Source organism: Schistocerca piceifrons, chromosome 1, assembly GCF_021461385.2.
Source record: "Schistocerca piceifrons isolate TAMUIC-IGC-003096 chromosome 1, iqSchPice1.1, whole genome shotgun sequence".
NCBI lineage: Eukaryota > Metazoa > Arthropoda > Insecta > Orthoptera > Acrididae > Schistocerca > Schistocerca piceifrons.
Genome location: NC_060138.1, coordinates 481044817 through 481059529, shown reverse-complemented (window position 1 = coordinate 481059529; position 14713 = coordinate 481044817).

Here is a 14713-nt window from a genome sequence, read left to right as displayed (position 1 = left end):
GAGGATACATGCATCCACCCTCCGTCGCATGGAATCCCTGATGCGCTGATGCAGCCCTGGAGAATGGCGTATCGTATCACAGCCATCCACAATACGAGCACGAAGAGTCTCTACATTTGGTACCGGGGTTGCGTAGACAAGAGCTTTCAAATGCCCCCATAAATGAAAGTCAAGAGGGTTGACGTCAGGAGAGCGTGGAGGCCATGGAATTGGTCCGCCTCTACCAATCCATTGGTCACCGAATCTGTTGTTGAGAAACGTACGAACACTTCGACTGAAATGTGCAGGAGCTCCATCGTGCATGAACCACATGTTGTGTCGTACTTGTAAAGGCACATGTTCTAGCAGCACAGGTAGAGTATCCCGTATGAAATCACGATAACGTGCTCCATTGAGCGTAGGTGGAAGAACATGGGGCCCAATCAAGACATCACCAACAATGCCTGCCCAAACATTCACAGAAAATCTGTGTTGATGACGTGATTGCACAATTGCGTGCGGATTCTCGTCAACCCACACATGTTGATTGTGAAAATTTACAATTTGATCACGTTGGAATGAACCCTCATCCGTAAAGAGAACATTTGCACTGAAATGAGGATTGACACATTGTTGGATGAACCACTCGCAGAAGTGTACCCGTGGAGGTCAATCAGCTGCTGATAGTGCCTGCACACGCTGTACATGGTACGGAAACAACTGGTTCTCCCGTAGCACTCTCCATACAATGACGTGGTCAACGTTACCTTGTACAGCAGCAACTTCTCTGACGCTGACATTAGGGCTATCGTCAACTGCACGAAGAATTGCCCCGTCCATTGCAGGTGTCCTCGTCGTTCTAGGTCTTCCCCAGTCGCGAGTCATAGGCTGGAATGTTCCGTGCTCCCTAAGACGCCGATCAATTGCTTCGAACGTCTTCCTGTCGGGACACCTTCGTTCTGGAAATCTGTCTCGATACCAACGTACCGCGCCACGGCTATTGCCCCGTGCTAATCCATACATCAAATGGGCATCTGCCAACTCCGCATTTGTAAACATTGCACTCACTGCAAAACCAAGTTCGTGATGAACACTAACCTGTTGATGCTACGTACTTATGTGCTTGATGCTAGTACTGTGGAGCAATGAGTCGCATGTCAACACAAGCACCGAAGTCAACATTACTTTCCTTCAATTGGGCCAACTGGCGGTGAATCGAGGAAGTACAGTACATACTGACGAAACTAAAATGAGCTCTAACATGGAAATTAAGCGTTTCCGGACACATGTCCACATAACATCTTTTCTTTATTTGTGTGTGAGGAATGTTTCCTGAAAGTTTGGCCGTACCTTTTTGTAACACCCTGTATATCGCATTTTCGCTTGCAACATGGTGGAGTTGTTTAACTGTTATCTCACTACTACATGTTTTCAATGCAGCTTCCATTTATATGAACAGACGATGGCGTTATGACGCAGAGCCTCTTGAGACCTATGGTGGGAAATTTCTTCGTAGGAAAATATGAAAGACATGAAACGGAAGCATCATTGAAAAGCTGCATATCTATTTCCTTAATATGGAGAATACGTTTGCACAATGGAAAAGACAGGAATGAAGCCTTTTTCGCCGACGAAGCTAACCTGAATATTCAGTTCACCACAGAGAGGAAGGTAAACGCAAAAGTACATTTTTTGGATCTGAGTTCCTAAGAAAAGCTTCGTAGCTTTGGGCACAAAGTGTATCGAAAAATTTCAAAAACACAGAGATCTTTCCTTATATCGGAATTCAAATTACCATCCGCGACAGAAGCGCGAGATTATAAAAGCTTTAACGGACAGAGAAAAATCTGAACCTACAGTAGCACGAAAAAGAAACTGAATATTTCATCAAAGCTTTGTTAAAGAATTTGGAAAATTTGGAAATTTGTGGTAAGCTCCTGTGGGACCAAACTGCTGAGGTCATCGCTCCCTAGGCTAACACACTACTTAATCTACCGGGTGATCAAAAAGTCAGTATAAATTTGAAAACTAAATAAATCACGGAATAATGTAGATAGATAGGTACAAATTCACACACGTGCTTGGAATGACATGGGGTTTTACTAGAACCAAAAAAATACAAAAGTTCAAAAAATGTCCAACAGATGGCGCTTCATCTGACCAGAATAGCAATAATTAGCATAACAAAGTAAGACAAAGCAAAGATGAAGTTCTTAACAGGAAATGCTCGATCTGTCCACCATCATTCCTCAACGATAGCTGTAGTCGAGGAATAATGTTATGAACAGCACTGTAAAGCATGTCCAGAGTTATGGTGAGGCATTGGCGTCGGATGTTGTCTTTCAGCACCCCTAGAGATGTCGGTCGATCACGATACACTTGGAACTTCAGGAAACCCCAAAGCCAATAGTCGCACGGAGTGAGGTCTGGGCACCTGGGAGGCCAAGCATGACGAAAGTGGCGGCTGAGCACACGATCATCACCAAACGATGCGTGCAAGACATCTTTCACGCATCTAGCAATATGGTGTGGAGCGCCATCCTGCATAAACATTGTACGTTTCAGCAGGTGTTTATCAGCCAGGCTGGGGATGATGCGATTCTGTAACATATCGGCGTACCTCTCACCCGTCACGGTAGCAGTTACAAAACCAGAATCACGCATTTCCTCGAAGAAAAAAGGCCCGATAACGGTAGATGTGGTAAACCCAACCCATACCGTGACTTTCTCGTCGTGCAATGGAGTTTCCACGACAGTTCTAGGATTTTCGGAAGCCCAAATTCTGCAGTTGTGGGCGTAGACAGACCCTCGGAGCGTGAAATGAGCTTCGTCTGTCCACAACACGTTACTCAACCAATCGTCATCTTCCGCCATCTTTTGAAAAGCCCACACCGCAAATGCCCTCCGCTTCACTAAATCGCCAGGTAACAGTTCATGATGCCGATGGATTTTGTACTGATAGCATCGGAGGGTACGCCTAAGTGCCAACCAAACAGTAGTGTATGGAATGCCGGTGCGACGTGCGACTGCACGAGCGCTGACTTCCCCGTGCATAGACGAACCCGCTACAGTCTCCATTCCTTCCTGAACTGTCTCAGCAGCATTACGCCTTGTGCTCGGTCGGCCACTACGAGGTCTATCGTCTAAACAACCCGTGGCTTCGAACTTCGAAATCATTCTCGCCACAGCTGCATTTGTCAATGGACCTTTACCCGTTCGAATCCCCTTCCTATGGCGATAGGATCGTAACGCTGAACTAGCACTTACCCCATTCTGATAATACAGCTTCACTAAAAGCGCCTTTTCAGGTAACGTCAACATGCTGCGACTGCTGGCTCATCTGATTCTCTCTCTCATTACAGCTCCTTTTATACACGATTGTCATGCGCAGTCACTGACGTTTTGCTGTCCGGCGCCGTCTGTCGGACATTTTGTGAACTTCGTTTTTTTTGTACTAATAAAACCCCATGTCATTCCAAGCATGTGTGTCAATTTTTACCTCTCTATCTACATTATTCCGTGGTTTATTAAGTTCCCAAATTTATACTGACTTTTTGATCACCCGGTAACTTAAACTAACGACAACACACACACCCATGTCCGAGGGAGGACTCGAACCTCGCCGTGAAGAGCCGCACGAATCGTGGCAAGGCGCCTGAGACCGTACTGCTACCCCGTGCGGCTTGTTAAAGAGTGCCTGCCCGTACTCGGACATCCGAGAGGTATTGTGATCATCACCGAGAGGTCACAGAAATATACAGCTTAACACTAAATGCAAAGCCCTTTTTCTCTTCATTAAAGATGTCATTCATCTTACATGAAAGATTTCGGAGAAACAGAGTATCAATGCAGCATAAAAACTCACGGGCACGTATTGGAGTTTTTACGTTCGATGAAGGATGTTAGCCATTTGCTAGAAAAGACTTTAAGAGTCATTACATTATTATTCGCTCGGATCATAGTACTACATCTTAACGCTCTTAAAAGAGATAAAATTTCAGTATTTTAACTTGACCATTCTTACCGCAGGCGGAATAGTCCACTCTCTTTAGTTCTGACGGAGTGGACAAGTAACTAAACGGAACTAACAACGAGCGAAGTTTACTATTACTTAAGTTTGTTACGTTTTCGTAATTATTTTAAATGAATATTGGGATGGTTCCTGGAAGAAAACGACTAGATCCTTTCTCCATCATTCTCCAACCACCTTCTAGTTTCGTTTCCAATCACCTCGATGTCAACAGGATGCCAAAACGTAAGTAAACAAGATTGTTTCTGTTTCCTTTGGGAGGAAACCTCAGACTTGATTCCGTTTAGTAGATTCCACTGCACTGCAAAATAGTCGAAAAAGGAATGCTAAATATGAAGATGATATCGGTAGATGAGCACGCTAAAGAATTGTTATCCAGTCTGCAAGTAATACAACTTATGGAAACAGATATACAAGAAAAAATAAATAAAACAGGAAATCTAGATTTATTTCAAATGCGAAGTATATTCAGAAGAAAAATAATGTAGCTTTTGTCCTTACTTTTTCATGTAGGACAAATGAAAATCATTACGAGACATTTGATATTCATTTGGTACTGTTCCTTCGGCAAATTGAACCAAAGATAACATTGCATTCTAATTATGCACTTCAGTCTTAGCTGTTGGAATAATGGCGATCAAACCAATAAAGCCTCTAATATTTTCAGCCGTATCGATGTTACCCAAAGATTTTTTCTCGACGTTCGCTACAGAAGCAACGACATGCGCACGGTCCGCGTGTGCCAGATTTTACATAATTTCGGAGTTTCTGAGCGCCAGCTGTGCTGGACGCTGGCCCGGCTCGTTATAGTAAACCAAGGTAAAGTAGAGACCGTTTGTTTGTTCGCAGGGTACAGACCATCACGTGCCCTGCATGCCGGCGATCTCGTTTGTCGGCGTGGGATCGCGGCGCGAGTCGGCAAGGGCGCTTCCCCGCGCCCCTGGGTAACCGGGGCGTGTTCTGCCAAACCCAGGTGGTGGTGACATCGCCTGGGCCAGGTTAGATGGGTCCAGACCGCCGAACGTCTGGGGGACCGGCCCGCCACCTGAGTAGGAGTGGGTCCTTGGCCAGGAGGTGGAAACTCGGGCAAGTAGGCGGCGGAGGACGAGAGGTGCATCCGCCTCTCCGGAGTGCGGGGTGCAGTTGCCGAGGAGCGTCGCGTGAAATCGTCGATGACGGGGACACCGAGGAGGACCAGTGCACTGGTGACAGTGCGCTGAACCTGGCAGCTCGGAAGTGCCCTTGACCTAGGGGCGAGGTCGGTGGGCGAGCTGCAGAAGTCCCCCCCCCCCCTCCCCCCCATGCCAGAGGAGCCGGTCCGGGGCAAGAGACGGGCTCCCACCCCCTTTTTATCACTCGTTAAATCATGGCTACAAACAAAACGAGTGATTCGTGTGCGCCTCAACGAGCTTCCTTTGCGCCTGATCCCTGTCCCCAGGACGAGCAGGGACAGGCAGAGAATGAAACAATCATGGAAAGGTATACGAGAATCATGTCGCTCATGGAGCAGCAAATCAAAAACGGAAAGATAAGCCAAGCAGGACTTGCCATTATCAAGAACGAGCTGGCAGCTTGGGCTATTGCCCACGCTAAACTAGAAGGTAGGGTAGAGGAACTTGAAAAGGAGAACAATAGATTAAGGAGTCAACCGACAAAGACGTGGGCGGCCGTGACCGCGCAAGCGCCCACTAAGCGCCCACAAAACACGACAAAAGACACTATTGAAAGAATGACAAAGAGAACAGACACAGCAGTCTTCCTCAGGACACTGTCTGGGCAAGACACAAGTGTGAAAGAGATTCAAGAATTATTTACAAAAAGCATAGACCCTGTAAAAGACAAAATCAGAATCAAAAAAGTAAAACCGAGCAGAAACTCTGTTATCGTAGAAGTAGCCTCTGAGGAAGATAAAAATAAATTGCTGAACAACCAAAAACTGAACTCGGTGGTCAAATGCGAACCACCGAGGAAAAGAAATCTTCTCGTCATACTATATGACGTTCCAACAATAATGACCAATGACGAACTCTTAAATACAATTAGAATGCAAAACTTTGACGAAATAGACGAAGAGGAATTCAAGAACTGTTTCAAATTAAAATTCAAGACTGGGCCAACGGGTCGTGATGTTGTACATCACGTCGCCGAGGTATCAGCGCAGATGTGGAGAAAAATAATAACAATGGGCAGAATATATGTTGGCTTTCACGCCATAAACACAAGAGATTATGTCGTGGTACCTCGTTGCCACAACTGTGGTGACTTGGATCACGTCTTAAGGCTGTGCACCAGGGAGCCGGCATGCACCAGGTGTGGGGAGCACGGTCACGGCCACAAAGACTGCAAGGCGGCAGCAGTCTGCATACCATGCAAGAATCGCGGGAAGAAGTCTTGCGGAGCCACAGGCAGGAATTGCCCGACATACAAAATGTTGGAGCAAAGGTTAATTTCTAGAACCGACTATGGCTGAGCCCGGCATCGAACAGGATGCCAAAGCGAAAGTCCCCGAGCAAAAGGAGGAGGGACGCCATGAGGGCAAACAGATTCAAGGATTTCTTGAGGTCGCTCTCGGGCGCCACTAAAACTGAAACAAAAGATAAAGCTATACAGACTGAATTTCCAACTATGGACATTGGCACACAAACCGATCTCCCCCTCATGGCCGAAACTCTCTCCTCTGGAAGCCGGGGAACAAAGCCAGAATTACACCAGCAACGGCAAGGGCATCCTGTGGCTGTGGCAACGCTTAAAGACAATCATATCAACCAAACAAATCAACAACCCATACAAGAAAATACAGTAACAAGCTCAAGTACGAGCCCCACTGTACAAAGTTCACCAATAGTCAGACTGCCACCAGTTGATCCAGTCAGGGTGTACCCCAACTTGGAGTACACCATGCAACTATCCAGATTGGAGCAGTCGGCTACCCTGACCACTGCCTTACGACATGTGGTCCGCGTAGGACATGAAGACGGCAGAAAGATAACCTTCTCAGTTATGGAGGCTGTTGACAGAATCCAGTTAAAATCAGTGAATCTTCCCACCGACTTCGGAGCCTTGCGAGATCTGCTCGAGAAAGTTTTTGAAAGACGAGGTGAGAAATTTGATCTTAACGACATTTACGAACAATCAGTAATAGCACACGGACGGATTGCATTCGACTGGAGTAAGACTTGGCCACATGACCGAATACATACGTACTTCCCCTAATGACGAAAATAACTATTGGACAGCTTAACACTCACAACAGCAGACTTGTTATGCAAGAGCTCCGAAGGGAGGTGGAGGAGAGGAGACTAGATGTACTCTGTCTACAGGAGCCATACTCCCTGGCCGGAAAAATAGCTTTTGCTGCTGCGAGCTGGCAAATAGTCAGCAGAGGGGACGACCCGAAGGCAGCAATTATAATTGCAAATAGACTCTTGAGAGTCACCACGCTCTCACAATTCACAACGAGCCACTGTAACGTCGTGGAGCTTCAAACCCCTATAGGGACCATATCTCTCATAAATATGTACTTCCAGTACGGGGATAGCATAGAACATCACATAGACCACCTAGCGAGAGTTACCACGGCGTTACAGGGAAGAAAGATCGTGATAACAGCTGATATCAATGCCAAATCCCCCTGTGGTACAGTGGCACAACAGACGCTAACGGCGAAAAAGTTGAAGAATTCATAATGGCATCACAACTTGTGGTAGCAAATAGGGCCGGCAATCCTCCTACCTACGCTGCAGGGGGAGGACAGGGCACAAATATTGATGTCACCCTTGTAACTCCAAATATGGCAAACATTATCCAAAATTGGAAAGTCATAGAGAACGCCACCACAAGTGACCACAATCTAATATGTTTCATCTTGGGAGAAAGAGACTGCCGCTGGGCTACGGGGTGGGAGGTGCAACTGGACTACAGGAGAGCAAATTGGGAACGTCTAGCGAGGGAGTGTGACATTCCTCCATTACCAGAAGGTGACATGCAACTGGACATAGACGTAGATCAGAGAGCAGAGGAACTGGTGAATGCAGTGACAAGAGCGGTGAAGGCAGCTGTACCGACAAGGAGGAGGGCCAGAGCGGCCTCTCCGTCACCATGGACTGCTGAACTGGGAGAACTGCGTCAATCTGTCAGAAGGCTGAGGAAGCACTACCAGCGCAGTGTCGTCTGGCAGGAACGACAAAGGTGGCAGATGCTATATAGAGAGGAAAAGCGGAAGTTCCAAAAGGAACTGCGCGAAGTCAGGATGAGAAGCTGGGAAAACTTTGTGCTTAACCAGCTAGTCACTGACCCATGGGGGCTTCCGTACAAATTGGTAAGGGAAAAAATCCGCTTTCCTCTGGAACTATCAACAGTCAGGCACGGGGACGGGATGACGGAGTCCTGGCAGGAGACTGCAGGGGTCATCCTCCGGTCCCTGTTGCCTGACGATAATGCGGATGGGGAGACAGAGGGGCAGAAGCAACTAAGAGACGAAGATCACGAAGAATATGTCAATGAAACGGCTGTCTACCCCTTCTCAGAGGAGGAGGTGGCAACCCATATAAGACCACTGAAAAAAGGAAAAGCACCTGGGCCAGACGGCGTTGTGGTGGAGGTGGTGCAGTTTCTGGCGCCTCAGCTAATTGCGCCACTAACACATCTATATAACGAATGCCTCAGACAGAGAAGATTCCCGAAGAAATGGAAAATGGCGAACGTAGTTATTTTAAAGAAAGGACTAGACAAGGACCCTGCAGAAGTAAAATCCTACAGGCCGATTTGCCTGTTGGACGTATTTGGTAAAATATTAGAGAAATTATTGGCTGACAGATTGACAGCACACCGAGTGTTGTGTGGGATGAGTGACAGGCAGTTCGGGTTCAGGCCGGGGCGATCGGCATCTGATGCAATTGCCCTGGCGGCCGAGGTCTGTGACTCGACCCCGCACAAATACGTGGTTGGCATCATGGTGGATATCAGCGGCGCCTTTGACAACCTGTGGTGGCCTTCGCTCTTCTCCTGCTTGCTGGAGAAAGAGTGTCCAGGACCGCTATATGGTTGCCTGAGGAGCTATTGTAAGGATCGGGAGGTCTGGTTATCATCGTCTAGCGAAAGAGTTGGGAAGGTAATTACCAAAGGATGTCCCCAAGTTTCTGTCTTAGGACCCCTTTCTTGGGACATCCATATGGAGCCTTTACTAGATAGATTGCAACAAAGTAATGAGGTGCTAGAGGTGATAGCCTACGCGGATGACCTCCTTCGGTTGGTCGGTGGCCGTAGCCGTGAAGACATTGAACCGAAAATAGAGACAGCATTAGACAAACTCCAACAGTGGTGCCACACGACTAAAATGACGATTTCACCCAGTAAATCCACCTACTTACTACTAAAAGGACAACTCATCAGAAACCCGACAGTAAGAATAGACGGTTCACCAGTTCTCCGATGACGAGAGAAACGCTACCTGGGAGTTATCATTGATGAGAGGTGGAACTTCGGAAAACACATTGATACTGTCACCCAAAGAGCCCTTCAGATATTAAATAATCTCATTTCAATAGGTCACAAAAGATTTCATCTTCCTCCACACTTAATCAGACTCTATCACAATAGTATTTTAACCTCAGTTGTGGGCTATGGCTCGGGAGTCTGGGCGCACAGGCTCACGAGGGTTGTGTCCGCCGTGGCCGTGAGAAGGGTCCAGAGAAGCATGGTGCTAAGAGCAGTAGGCGCCTATAGAACGTCTCCGGGGGGGGGGGGGGAGCCTATTAGCCATAATGGGGCTCTGCCCCCTAGACATAAAGAGAGCAGGCGGCATGGTATTGGGCCAAGAAGGGAAATTATGAAAAGATTGCTGATATTATGGGTATTAGAGTGGGGGATAAGAGAGAGATAAGGAAAAGAGGGGAGGAGCTCTGGCAGGAGACTTGGGAGGCAGAAGAGACGGGACGAAGAACCTTCCAGTTCCTACCTGATGTCAGGGAACGACTTGGACTGAAGTACTTCGAGCCTACGCGAGGGTTGATCCACTTTCTCACTGGCCATGGACCCTACCCGACTTATTTATGTCGATTTGGGAAGAGGGCAACACCAGCGTGTGACTGTGGTGATCCGGAGGGTACACCCGAGCATGTAGTTTACGAATGTCCCCTCTGCAATGATGTTGCCAACACACTACGAGACAGACTACCCAACCGCGACACATACCAACTACTCAGACAAGAGGGAACATTTCAGACCTTAAACACCTTGGCTAACGAGGTATCTCGAAAAGTTCTCATTGACTATTTAGGCGAGATACAATAACCACCAATTGCGTCCAAAAGCCCTATTCCCATGCCGCCTGTGCGTGGACTGGCCGACTACATCTAAGTTGGAATCCGCCACGTGCAGGACTAAGGGGGAGTAGGGAACAACCACCGATCGTGACACACACCGGATTTGACGTAGGATAAGTTAGTTTGTAAGACTTAGTTATAGGAAATTAAGATAGGGACTGCAGCGAATTAACATCGAGGCCTGCCCAGTGCCAGGGGCATGCTCTTCGGGGTTAGCTCGAAGAGCAAGGCAAATGCAAGTAGGTTTATATCTTTACTGGCACACATGTGACGCTGCAGAATACACATACAAATTAAATTAGTCATAGGAATAGGAAATAAATAGTATATGTAGATATTAGATGCCCATTGTTATTAATATTAATATTAACTGTAGCTCACCAACTAATACTAAACTAGCTGCAACATTTCAATACAAATGTATAAATGTTAGGACCCACTAATCTAGTAAGGTAGTGGGTTAATTTGTATAATTATAATGGTTTTGATAATAAAGAATTTTTTTTTTTAAAAAAAGTAGAGACCGTTCTCTGTTATACCAAAAGAGGCTGCGTGGAGTTTCCGGGGTACAACGGACGCTTCCTCCGAAAAAAGCCACGTTGGTTCTTCATTGTTTCGCGACAGACGGCACATCATTCTCTTCTATGCTTCATCTTTTCTCGTTCTGAAAAAGATAAGAAGAAAACTAAACTGTAAAATCAGTGACGTCTCTAGAAAAAGAAGGCTACTCTTGGCAAAGGCGATCTCGGTCTTAATTTTAACCAACGGTCACGTTCAAATGTTGCCTTCAAAAACAATGCTGAGCGCAGAAATTGCAACATCGTGAAGACAGCATGGGGAGACAAATTAATGCATGGTATAATAGAAGTGGTAAGTTCACAAATATTTCGCTGGATCCAAGAAGCACTAACTAATATATCCCAGGACATCATGCTGGGGGACGAGTGCTCTTCATAAACTTAGGGAGTGTGATTAAGCCGTTGCTTCTCTTTAGACAAGGTGTTTGAGGAGGAATAGTAAGCGTTTTAGGAGCCGTAAAAAGGGAAAAAATGAAAACCCCGCGATCAGGTCCTGAAGACCAAGCGATAGTCGATCGGCCGGCGTGTCATCCTCAGCTATTCATCATCGGACGCGCTATGGATGGGCACAGGGTCAGCATATAGCCCTTCCAGCCGTTGTCAACGTTTCGGTGTTGGAGCCGCTACCTCTCAATATGACAGGTCTTCAGTTGACATCGTGAGGCAGAGTGCACCACAGCCCAGTCCTCACATGCAGAAAGAATACCTTGTAGTACCAGGAATCGAACCCGGTTCCCTTCGCAGGAGGATCTGCGAGCTGATCACTCGGATACGGAGGCGAAATTAGGAGGTGATGGTACAGATAAATTCGAATAAAACATTCCATATGACGTGCCCAATTTTTGTTGTTTTTAAAGCTGCTTCCAAAGATAAGTTTGCATTTCACGTGTTGATACTCCTGTTGCTGTGTGTTTATTTATCGACTGTCATTTTCGTTTTGAAGCTGACGTTGTCAGCTTGTGCTCGTTTACATAAATGCACAACAGATAACCAGCGGCCTGTACCTGGTGGGTGGAGTAGTGAAGCAACTTAAATCGTTTAATAAATATTTTGGAACATACATTTTCTTCAAGGATTACGAATTGCCTCGAATAGACCTGTCTATTGACACACAGTCAACACAGATTTAGAAAACAGCGTTCTCAAGAAACACAGTAGCTCTTTACTCACACGAAGTGTTGGGTGCTATTGACAAGGGATTTCAAACTGATTCCTGACACAGTTCGCAGTAACTAGCGGAAAGTCATCGAGTAAAATAGAAGTGATTTCTGGCGTTCCCCAACTTAGTGTTATAGGCCCTCTGCTGTTTCTTATCTCTATAAACGAATTAGGAGACAATCTGAGCAGGGCTGTTGCAAACGATGCTGTCGTTTATCATCTACTAAAGTCATTAGAAGATCAAAACCATTTGCAAAGCTATTTAGATGAGATTCCTTATGGTACGAAAATAGGCAATTGACCCTAATTCATGAAAAGTGTAAGGACATCCACATGAGTCATGAAAGGAATCCTTAAACTTACGTTGCGCGATAATTCAGTCTAATATAAAGGTCGTAAGTTGTGCTAAATACGTAGGAATTGCAATTACGAACAACTTCAATTGGAAAGAACACATAGAAAATGTTGTGGGGAAGACGAGTCAAAGACTGCGTCTTTTTGGCAGAACGCTTAGTAGATGCAGCAGATGTACTAAAGAAACTGCCTGCACGACGTTTGTCCGTCCTCTTTTGCAGTGCTGCTGCGCGGTTTGGGATTCTTACGAGATAGCATTTCAAATGGTTCAAATGGCTCTGAGCACTATGGGTCTCAACTGCTGAGGTCATAAGTCCCCTAGAACTTAGAACTACTTAAACCTAACTAACCTAAGGACAACACACACATCCATGCCCGAGGCAGGATTCGAACCTGCGACCGTGGCGGTCGCGCGGTTCCAGACTGTAGCGCCAGAACCACTCGGCCACCAGCGGCCGGCGCGAGATAGGATTAACGGAGTGCATCGAGAAAGTTCAAAGAAAGGCAACACTTTTTATCTTGTCGAGAAATAGGGGAGAGAGTGTTACGGACATGATACAGGATCTGAGGTGGACATCATTAAGACAAAGACGCAGGATCTCCTCACGAAATTTCAGTCAACAACTTTCTCCTCCGAATGCAAAAATATATTGTTAACGCCAACCTACATAGGAAGAAACAATCATCAGAATAAAATAAGGGAAATCGGAGCTCCCACGGAAGGATTTAGGCCTTTGCTTTTTCCTGTTCGCTCTTTAGAAGCGGAATAATAGAGAATTATTGTGAAGGTGGTTCAATGAACCCTCTGCCAGGCACTTAAATGTGATTTGCAGGGTATCCACGCAGACGCAGATGTAGATGTAAAAGTTACCTCATCGTCTTACAGGGCCTTTTTATCTAGACTTTCTTCCAGGATTATTGGAAGGGGTTCACTTGATTACAAGAGTGGATAATTTTTTCTTTCATGACGGAGCCCCTGCAGAGTCTAGTCGTCAGATGGCACGTAATCTAAACCCAATATTCCCTGGAAGACGACTAGGCACAAATGGTCATGTTTCTTCGCCGTCAGGCTTCCCAGACCCCATCCCTTTAGATTTTTACTTGTGAGGATGGTTCAAAGGTGAAGTCTACAAAGAAGAGCTACACGTGATATCACGATAATCCTAAAGCGAATTGATGTCCGAGGCGGATTTTAGAAAATCAACTTTGAACGTAAGAATTTGGCTTTGCTTAACACTTTCTGTAATTATCTGTTTGGGTTGCTTCAACTTTGAACTCAACCGTTTGCATTTGCTTAATACCTTCTGTAAGTATTTGTTTCTGTTGCGTTCTAATAGGTGTAGCTCCGTAACCAATACAACTTGGACATATGTTACACAGAATGTTTCATTTGACTTAATCTGTACTGCCATCTTCGTGAGCAGTATAACCAGACTATCTGCTGACTATGCTATTACGTACAGGACAGCAACGTAGTCGATTCGTTCTATGGAAACACTGAAAATAAAATGGAATAATGAATTGCAGCAATATTTATCGGCGAATCCTGGCGGACAAATGTAATATCGCTACAAGACGCACACGCCACTTCACAAACCCTCTACAGTGTGATCAAACCAAAAGCATGCGCGAAGTGTTTCGATATCTGGTCGTTGTTGGCCCACAATATGCTTCATCCACGATGAAGCGAAAACAAGACACAAATGAGTAAGAAGAACAGAAGCCCACTTAAAGATGGCAGAGTTATTCAAGGACGAGGAGGAAAACGCAGAGAGACTTCGCTATAGACAGCTCGAAGCGATCGAGAACAGTCTCTTCAAATGCAGCATCCCGTCGTGTTCGAGGTCTTCCAGCATTACCACATATCCCGCTAACGAGCCTTTTTCGCCAAGTGTCCGGTGCATTGCTGTAAACGTTTACGGGTGTGGGTGTGGGTGCATTGCTGGGTACCATTCCTCATACAACCGTCAAGCTTCATGTCCATCACTGTCGGCTAGTTCATAAACAAAAACCATATCTCGTTGTTCTTCAAACGAATACTGTGCCGCCATACTTACATGTGAATGCCTCTTACGTGAGATGGAGATAAACAGCAAGACCTACTCGACACGTGTGCGTTTCACGTTGGGGCAGTGATGGGGCGAAGGACGTTTATATGAGTGAACCGACAACCATAGCGCTGCACGTCAACCGAAGAACGGCAACAGGGTAATCCCACGGCCAATTGGACGGCGTGGCCCCAAGTTTCCCTAGTTTAAAAATGGTGCGTTGTCGACCTACACAACATCAGT